Below are 9,252 nucleotides of genomic sequence, written 5' to 3' on the forward strand. Positions count from 1 at the left end.
ATGTCGAACGTGTGAAACATACGTTTTTCCCGGGAGCAGGTCACACGTTCAACACAAACATGTCTCTAAACGCATCAACCGTACAAAAAAGCCAATTAAGTTTTGTAAGGTCATGTATGTAAACAGCATATCATAAATTTGTTGCAGTTGCCCTCGATCACTTTGGGCACATGTGCGTGCGTAACGTTGGGTCATATAGATCACGTCTTCGTCGACCCCGTAAAATATTCCTATCTGGTTGACTTGATCGTAAACGTCGAATCGTCATGCATGACATGATTAGGGTTTTCTGGATACATATCTCAAGGGTAGGGGACTCATCAATCATGATAAGTAACTGGGTGGCTGAAGATTGAGTCGTGTTAGCTTTAATGTTGGAACCGAGAAGAGGCGAAACCAATAAGTACGTTAAAACACATCTGATCGTCTACTCATGGTTAAAAACTTACAACGAATTCCAATTTAGCCTACGCGTAATCAAATCCATAAGCAGTTGCATTTTCCATTTTCCAGGATCTGACAAAATATTAAAGAGCGACCTTCTTCGATCGGAACTATGCTTGGATGGTCTGCTCATCCCCGGAAACTCAGTAAAGGAAAACTAGAACTTTGGACGCTTCTAATTTTAACTTTCACGGCGATGATATGTTAAATGTCAAATGTTGTGTACAAGATCTATATGCTGTCTTTGTGTCTGCAGTACGACATTATACCTCATATAACAACTCTAACTCAGAAACAGCAGTAGCAACCGCATGAACCTGCATGTGAAGCAAAGCAGTTTACCTTCTTTATTTAAGAAAATATAGCCTTTTTGTCGCTGTTGCATTAATGAAACTACCGGGATTATGGTGGAATAAATATAATGGTGACAAATATCCGTGGACACAGGTACTGCGGGCCAAGAACTCGATAAATAAATAGCACCTGATTCCAACGCTGATGTTGCATGTTACCGATATGATCTTGCTCAACATCAGGGATCTAATTCTTTACTAGGCCGCAATTGTAGTACCAGGTATGGGAACAAGATTCGCTGGATTGATTGTCAAAGGACCTTTGAAGGCCAAGAAAGCAATTGGCGAATCTGAAGTTCTTCTCAGGGTCTCCAGCTCGTCATTTGAAGGTATAGCCTCTGTATAATAAACGGAGACGAGCAACTGGCCACACTATACTATAGTCCTTGCGTTTATTAGAAGCTTTCGTCTTTCAATTTTTCCATGACATTCCTGTTGACATTGCAGAATAGTCCACGGGTATAAGCTGCTGTCATATTCACGCTAAAGCGACGTCAGACTCATAACTGTGTAGATCTTCATGGTAATGCGCATCATCAGCAACATAATGATGTCTGTATCATGGCATCATCGAGTTTACCAGAACTCTTCAATGTTCAACTAGGACAGATTCAGGACAGACGCACAAACGTAGATTTGTATCGTCAGTTTCAGTTTGAATTTCTTATTATGAACTGCATTCAATCAGCCATCAAATATAATGCGGAATTTGAACGCATTCCCATCAATCAACGGTTTGTATTTAACAAAGTCCCAGACAAGGTCTACACCAATGCATTTTTCCATGTTTTTCTAGTAATATAGCAGTATTCTGATAGAAGATAGCCTTTGTAAATTAGTTTGTTGCGGCCGTCTGCAGATTGTTTTTCGTCGGAATATAGGGGTATCTAGGGGCGATGACAAAATCTCATCACCGGTGATTCGAAACGCATTCCAAGATGTAAGTACAGAGTTCATACGTAGACGACATATTGGAGCTTAGTAAACTGTTTAGACGAACTTGGAGAACTTGATAAACTTCCCACTGGAATCCTCCACGAGCATACAATTTAACCGCGACAACCATTTGCTGGCTAACAAAATCTCGCCTGGAGCCAGTGTGTACTCCGTGTGGTCTAGTCTTCGCGTAAGTCATTGTGCATACCGACGTGTGCATTGCGTCTAGATTTACCAGTTAAACGTAGCCTACAGGTATTGGCTGCAGCACAGTCCATCGTACAGACTGTTCGTGTAAAGATTCGTTTTGTTACTGCTTGGTTTATCCAGGTTGTTTCGGTCCACTCATGGTTTGTTCACGCCGGATCACCAATACAACCTCAGAAATCCCGTTAGCCACTCTGTAGTTCTCAAGGGAACAATCGGAGAACCAACAATGAGTGGCCGCAAAATATAGCGTATTTCATCTTGGGTAAAAAAAAATTATGAGTGCGGAAGATAAAAGCTCTTGTCCAATTCATTTTGCTCTAACCTCAATCTATTTAATATAACCTCAACCAAGTCCTTGTATCGATATCATATCCTCCGACCAGTTTGTTTTTCGGACCGGACAACTTCTTAGCAAGACCTTTATGGGACTTTTTCCGCATTTAAATTCGAGAAAATAACATATGAGACTGAATATTCTTGCCTTAGTATGACATAATTGACGCTGCAGATTTTATTGACTCGTCCGCAGTTATAATCATGGTCAGATGACAACACTTCGGCATAATATATATGCAGGCGGCGTATAAATGCAAACCTGTAATTTTCTTGGCGATAAGAGTCATTGAAATCCGGGCTTGGACCCGGATGTATCTACTTGCTGCATTGTTGACATTATTCATGTATGCAGGGCGTAAAAAGTTTTTTCATTGCGCCCGCTCGACAATAGTAGTTTCGATACGATGGAGGCGGTTATCCTCATCAGCGACCACAGCAGTGACTCCAGCCCACCAAGACTGCGACACAATCTTAATATGTAACTGTAATACTGTTGTACAAACTTGCCTCCTGGTATCCTAATTTATCTGTAGCGCACGATTTTGTTTGAGTTGATTCACAGTAGGCATGACCATATATAAGAGACACATTATATAAGCTCCTATGAGATAATGCAAATCTTCTAGCATCATTGTATAGTATCAGGATCAGAATCAGACGTCTTTTTAAGATAGATATCTCTATTCTTGCAATCCTATATATTAGTTTAGTCATTGACGTCATCATCGGCCTTTCGACATTAGTGTTTTACCTTATCGCCGCCACCCACGATAAAGCTCAGCTACGGATCCTCATGGTCTGCATATATGATCATTTGTCTTGACCCATACATTACCTTAAAGGTACGATCAATCACGATTCCAGCATGTATTGGAATCAAAAATGGGATCTCAATATTTAAAATGTCATGTTTCATTGCAAAGTTATGCTTTTTCAAGCCATCAGTCATTGTATATATTGCCCCTCAATGGCAATGAACTTCCTATATAAATGAGGACTGTATTTTTTAACAGACAAACTAGTCAGTTGCCTCCCAATGAATGATGTATAAAACCTGATGCGATTCGATGCTTGCTCGTTTCATATTTATTTATTTGGATATTTGTGGGATTAGAATGAAAAAGCTGATGTTATATAGATGGATGTTGGCTATGGATTGTAATGAAACAGTTGCTGGATTGTATGATATGTAAAGGAAAGTAATAATACAAACCTTGGAACTGGACAGTAGAGGCATATCTTGGATTTCAGTAAAACGTGGGCTCTGTATGATAAGATATCCATGGGATTTCAAGCGAAACCCAGTTGCTGGATAGTATAGATATTTGTAAAAATTTGATGAAACCAAATGTTCGATAGTAGAATAGGCGTGGGAAGGGAATCAAAACTAATTCATAGCAGTGGGGTGTTTTGATTATTATGCAAAGTTTGATGGTAGATATTATAATATGTGTCTGGTTGTAATATAAAAGCGTGTGCTGGATAGTAGTTGTGTGTGTTTTGATTATAATCAAGAGGTGACTGATGGATATGTAGGATTGTAATCATAAAAGCGAGTGCAGGATGGTATGGATGTGTGTTTGGATTGTAATTACAAAGTGGGTGCTAGAAGGTAGGATACGTATGTGTGCGTGCGTTTAATTAAAAGGAGCTTTAGTCAATGTAGGAGCATGTGTTGTATTGCAATCAAAAAGTGGATTCTAGATAATAGGGTATGTTTTGGGATTGCAATACAAAAGTTATGTGTTGGATAGCAGGATATGTGTGGGATTATAATTAAAAGGAAGTTGATAGAAAGTAGAGACATGTGTTTGTATTGCAATAACAAAATTGGCTGCTGGGTAATAGAGGACCGTGAATGGAATGCAATAAAACAGTCGGTATTGGTAAGCAAAATATATGTGGAATTGTAATTAAAACGGCGCGTAATGGATATTAGAGATAAGTGCTTGGATTGCAAACAAAATGAGTCTGTTAAAAAGGGTCTGTGTTTTTGGAGTATAATCAAAACGTGGATGCTGAATAAGTAGGATATATGTTTGATTGTAACTAAACAAATAGAACTGAATATTAACTCTATATGTGGGCTGGTATTATAAAAGTGTGCGCTGGAAAGGTAGTGCGTGTTGGGATTGTAATAGAAAACTGTGCTGGTAAGTAGGATTATGTTTGAATTTGCAATCAAAATGCGAGTGCTGAATGTAATGCGGGTGATATATAGTATTATATATGATGGATTATAATCAAAATCTACGTCCTGAATAACAGTTACATGTGTCAGATTGTAAATAAAAGATTGGTGCAGGCAGTATTTTGAATTTTACATTATACTTAACGTTACAAGTGAAGACATTCCGATTTTCACAGTAACATTAAAGATGCAACTGGGAAAAGATATGTATTAAAAATGTACATTATTGTTAACCCTTAAGTTATAGGTATTCCAAAATATTCGTGTCCCTATAAACCTTCGACCCTTTATCGCTCATAATTTATAAGGTTAAATTTTCCGATTTTAAACTCCTCTCATCCCTGAAAGTTTTCGAACCTGTTTATAATGAGAATCCCGTAAAGCGACCGAACGTTATACATTACTACTCATATATGAAAATAAACATACATGAACAGCGCATACATCATGCATTCCATGCAGCAAAGCCAATAAAAGAGGGAGGTATATAAAACTGTTCCCTCACTCAGAACCTGTACGAAAGGCATTCAATATTTCGGTAAAGAGAGAGAAAGTGATTTATTCATAGTTCTCGGTTTATATTTAATAACACCCACATTTAAATGACTATATTACTTCGATGCAAATGTTGTTAAGTGCTCTGTCAATTGATATAACAGGGCAGCCGACTCGTCATTGTACGCCAGGATGTGAAACTTCGCAACCATTCAGTGGAATTACACATCGGTCTCAAATCGCCTACCTAAGTGTTTTTAACTGGAAGCTATAATACATATTTACAATCTTTTAAATTCTCCACATCAACGAATTATAGGTAAAATGTGAGTGTTATAAATTGGTAAACATCATGTGAAATAATATAAGGATAAACATTATCTACTCTAAAGGAAATCAAGCGAAGAAATAAAGTCAGATTTGTTGCCTACTGAAAATCTAATAGCAATGGGCATTCACATTGCAGTCAAACATGTCAATAGCATATAAACAAACATATTGTATTATTACGAATCTATGGTCTCAAGGTAAGAAAACACGTTCCTTTCTAGAAACTTTAAATTCATAACAGAGGCTACATCTTGTACTCCGATTCAAGGAAAGGTTTGTGTATACCTTACAAACAAGAGATAAATCAGGTACGCACTTAAACTATATCCTCAATCATGGGGAAATGTCAGGAACACAATAGAACTTAAATATACATATAATTGTATGTTTATAATATCAGTATTTCTAAATTAAATCACTGTTCAACATCTGTATCTAAGTAAAATGTATCCATTCGCCATATAGTTCAAGCAGTCGATAATTAGTTCTGAAGTAAGTGTTGACACGTAAGACCAACGAAAACGATATCGATATCTAGTAGATAATGATACATCGAATGTTTTATAGTAGTATGTTTTGAAGCATATCAATGTGCATTCTTTTAAGTCGTGCGTATGTTCTGCTTTGTTTGTGTGGATTGTATTGCACTAAGTCTAATGAATGGGTTTGTCATGACCAACGTATACTCAGATAACACGCTATCCTTGAGTCCTTGACAACAGCTCCACAATTGAAATAATTCTTCGTAATAGTCAGGGAATAGGAACATAAATAATGGTACCAAGTTCTTTATTGTGTGGTGTGGAACACAACACACACCTTTGCCTATATGCTGGGCGAAAAGAAACACAACATCGAATAATTACAGAAACACTCTTTCTCACAAGCATACCCTATCTCGTCATATATTATTGTTAGAGTGGCACTGTTTTATCCATCAGTTAACTCTCTGTTTAATGTTGTTGTTCTGGGGTTTCTCTTCTCAAGATAATCTATATATGACAGCCAGTATCAAAGATCGAGGAAGAATCTGGGAAAACCCTGGCAAGAATCACCGATCCACTGGATAATATTGGCTAACTTTCTCACATGTCCACATTGGCTGAGCCTGAGACTGGAACCCACACGGAGAGAACAGATGTGAAATGGCAGTAAGTGGTACAGACAAATGCTTTAGACCGACTGCTACCTGGTGATTTATGGTGATATATCCATACGTATTTAAATGCATACTTAAATTCATGCATACTTTTTCTAACCTAATATATTTATACCAATGAAACGGTCCTCCTGAAATTGGTCTATATCAACTGCTTAGGTACAAATGGCGAGTTGTATCTTTTTAAACATACATACATACATACGTACATGCATACATACATGCATGCATACATACATACATACATACATACATACATACATACATACCGATACAGTATTTATATTCAAAGGCAACTTTTAGAGCAAAGATAACACTGGGACAAAAGCTGAAAACATAATACCTTTATATTTTCCTTTGCATTTATTAGTTCTTAAAGATAGGGATCCTCTTTAAACAATCACATACCAATCTCTAATTATATCATAGCGTTTCAATAAATCAGGGACGTTTACTTTACAAGATAAACAGATGCAATTCAATTCATATAGCATGAATATAAATATGGAGAAAATATGTTAATATAGCTTACAAAAGCATACAATAGACTGATAATAAGGTAACACGGATAATCACATATAAGAAGAAAGATTTACTTACAATTCCCACCTCCTTCTTAAATAAATACAAATTTGCAAAGGTTTCGGAAACGCATTCATTGGTAAACAAAACGCATTATATTCCTCCAGATATGTCCTCAGCAATAGAAACTTCACAGTTTATCCCGCAAAAATTATTCAATACACTGCTGCCGAGACAAGAATTTAGCTGGCTTCGTTTTATCTCACTTTGCATTGTCTGTGACTGTACACTTTACATGTTAATACGCAATTATGATTAGTTAAACCAATACTTATGCTGATAAATTATAACAATATGTTATACAATGTTGCATAATTGGTATATAACCTGACTATAGCGTTTCTGATCATATCAGTAGAATATAAAGACTAAATTATAATTATTTATAAATATGAATGTGTACTTGAGTGTACGTGGATATATTAGCTATTTACGCAATGCATCGATGCATTTGATTAAAGAAAGTTTTAATTTGATCCTTAATACTATTATTTTTTTAATGGTTCGAGAGGATAGTCTTGACATATTCTTTAGTAGTGTTATGTATAGCTTTGAACTGTGCTTAACCTTTGGAGGCTCCGAGTGGCCGAGTGGTCTAAAGCGCTCTCCGTTACGGATCACTGCCATCTCACCTCTGTCTGCGTGGGTTCGAGTCTCGGATTCGGCTAATGTTGGTATGTGAGAAAGGTTGCCAGTAACTTCTCGTGGGTCGGTGGTTCTTTCCTGTGTTTTCCCGGGTTCTTCCTCCAACGTTAATACTGGCCGCCATGCATAGCCTATCGTCTGCTGAAAAATGGCGTTAAACCCCATAGCAACAACAAACAACCTTTGTCCATAGATGTAGGTTGTACATTAAGACAATGTCTCTCGTGAATAAAATGTTTTAATAGATAACCTATGTCCATGACTGTAAGTTGTAAATCAGATGTTTGCATAGCATTTAGAACAATCAAGGCTAAATATTGTTTTCAATTAGACTGACATATTTCCAGTGGAATGATTCACGTGGATTAAAGTGCTCATTCAATGTTGGGTTAACACATTACTTTGGGACCATTGTGAACTCATGCACCGACATTCCAGAATGAATCATTGTCATATCAGGACATTGAAAAATATTGAGATGGGACTAATAATAGGACTTTTGTGATTATTTCGAAATTAATTCCCAATATGGTAAGTGTAATTGAATTCCTACTTTATCTTGCAGAGGAAATCATAACTTAAATTGTTATTTTCATTTTTGTTTCTATTACATATTTTAAGACCTTGAGTCGTGACACTTGTTGAAGTGCATCTTTATAATGTAACCGATTTGATGGTCTAAATCTATATTGTAACTATGGAGATTTGTAAAATGCATATCTAAATGCTCTCACTTTTGAAATATAGAATGAATGTTGCCACACACGTAATACGTTACTAAAATGCAAAACTCTCTGAATACAGATGTAAACATTAGGCTCCTGCAAAACTACAGACGACTGGTTGCAAATGACCAAAACGTGTACTTACCGCATATGTGTAAAGGGCATGTTACAAATGCAATCAGGTGAACACTGTCCATGTAGATCTTTTAGCTCATGCGTTACCAAATATGTGAAACTAATCAGGTAACATGTATCAACGACTAATGTAACTGTTTCTTATTAGAGATGTAAAAATTATCGTTGGCATAATCTTTCACCGGGTGATTTGCCGAGACAAGAAACATTGTATGATGCATGAACACTAACCCACTATTAACCAGGACAGTATCTCAGGATTATTCATAACCCCAAGTACACGCTTTCCAGAAGGTTGGTTAACTGTATATGGTGAACAACTTGAGTTTTAGTACAGAAACTAAACGGATTAGTGGTAGACGCACGGACTTTTTATACAACTTCATAATATAATATGGTGAGCTTATAGACATTTACTATTATGCAAGTTTTGCGCCATAAGTATCTAGCTGGTAATGAATATTTACTCTCACTTTGGCATTCAATTTTCACTTATAATAGAGCAAATAGACATCGTGGCGTGATTATACGTTTATGATTGTTCTTGAATCAATAGCCATGTGGTATCCAATATATCATAGAAAGGGTTTCATTGTCCTTTGAGTCAGAGTCCATTTTAAAGTTCCGAAATATGGTAGAAAGGTAACACCGTTTCACAAGGATGCACATTAAAATTGGGTGTCTATCGGTTCGTATGAACATGAACTCTGT

This window comes from Sinohyriopsis cumingii, chromosome 9 (genome assembly GCF_028554795.1).
Source record: "Sinohyriopsis cumingii isolate HCF-2022 chromosome 9, ASM2855479v2, whole genome shotgun sequence".
In the NCBI taxonomy this organism is placed as follows: domain Eukaryota; kingdom Metazoa; phylum Mollusca; class Bivalvia; order Unionida; family Unionidae; genus Sinohyriopsis; species Sinohyriopsis cumingii.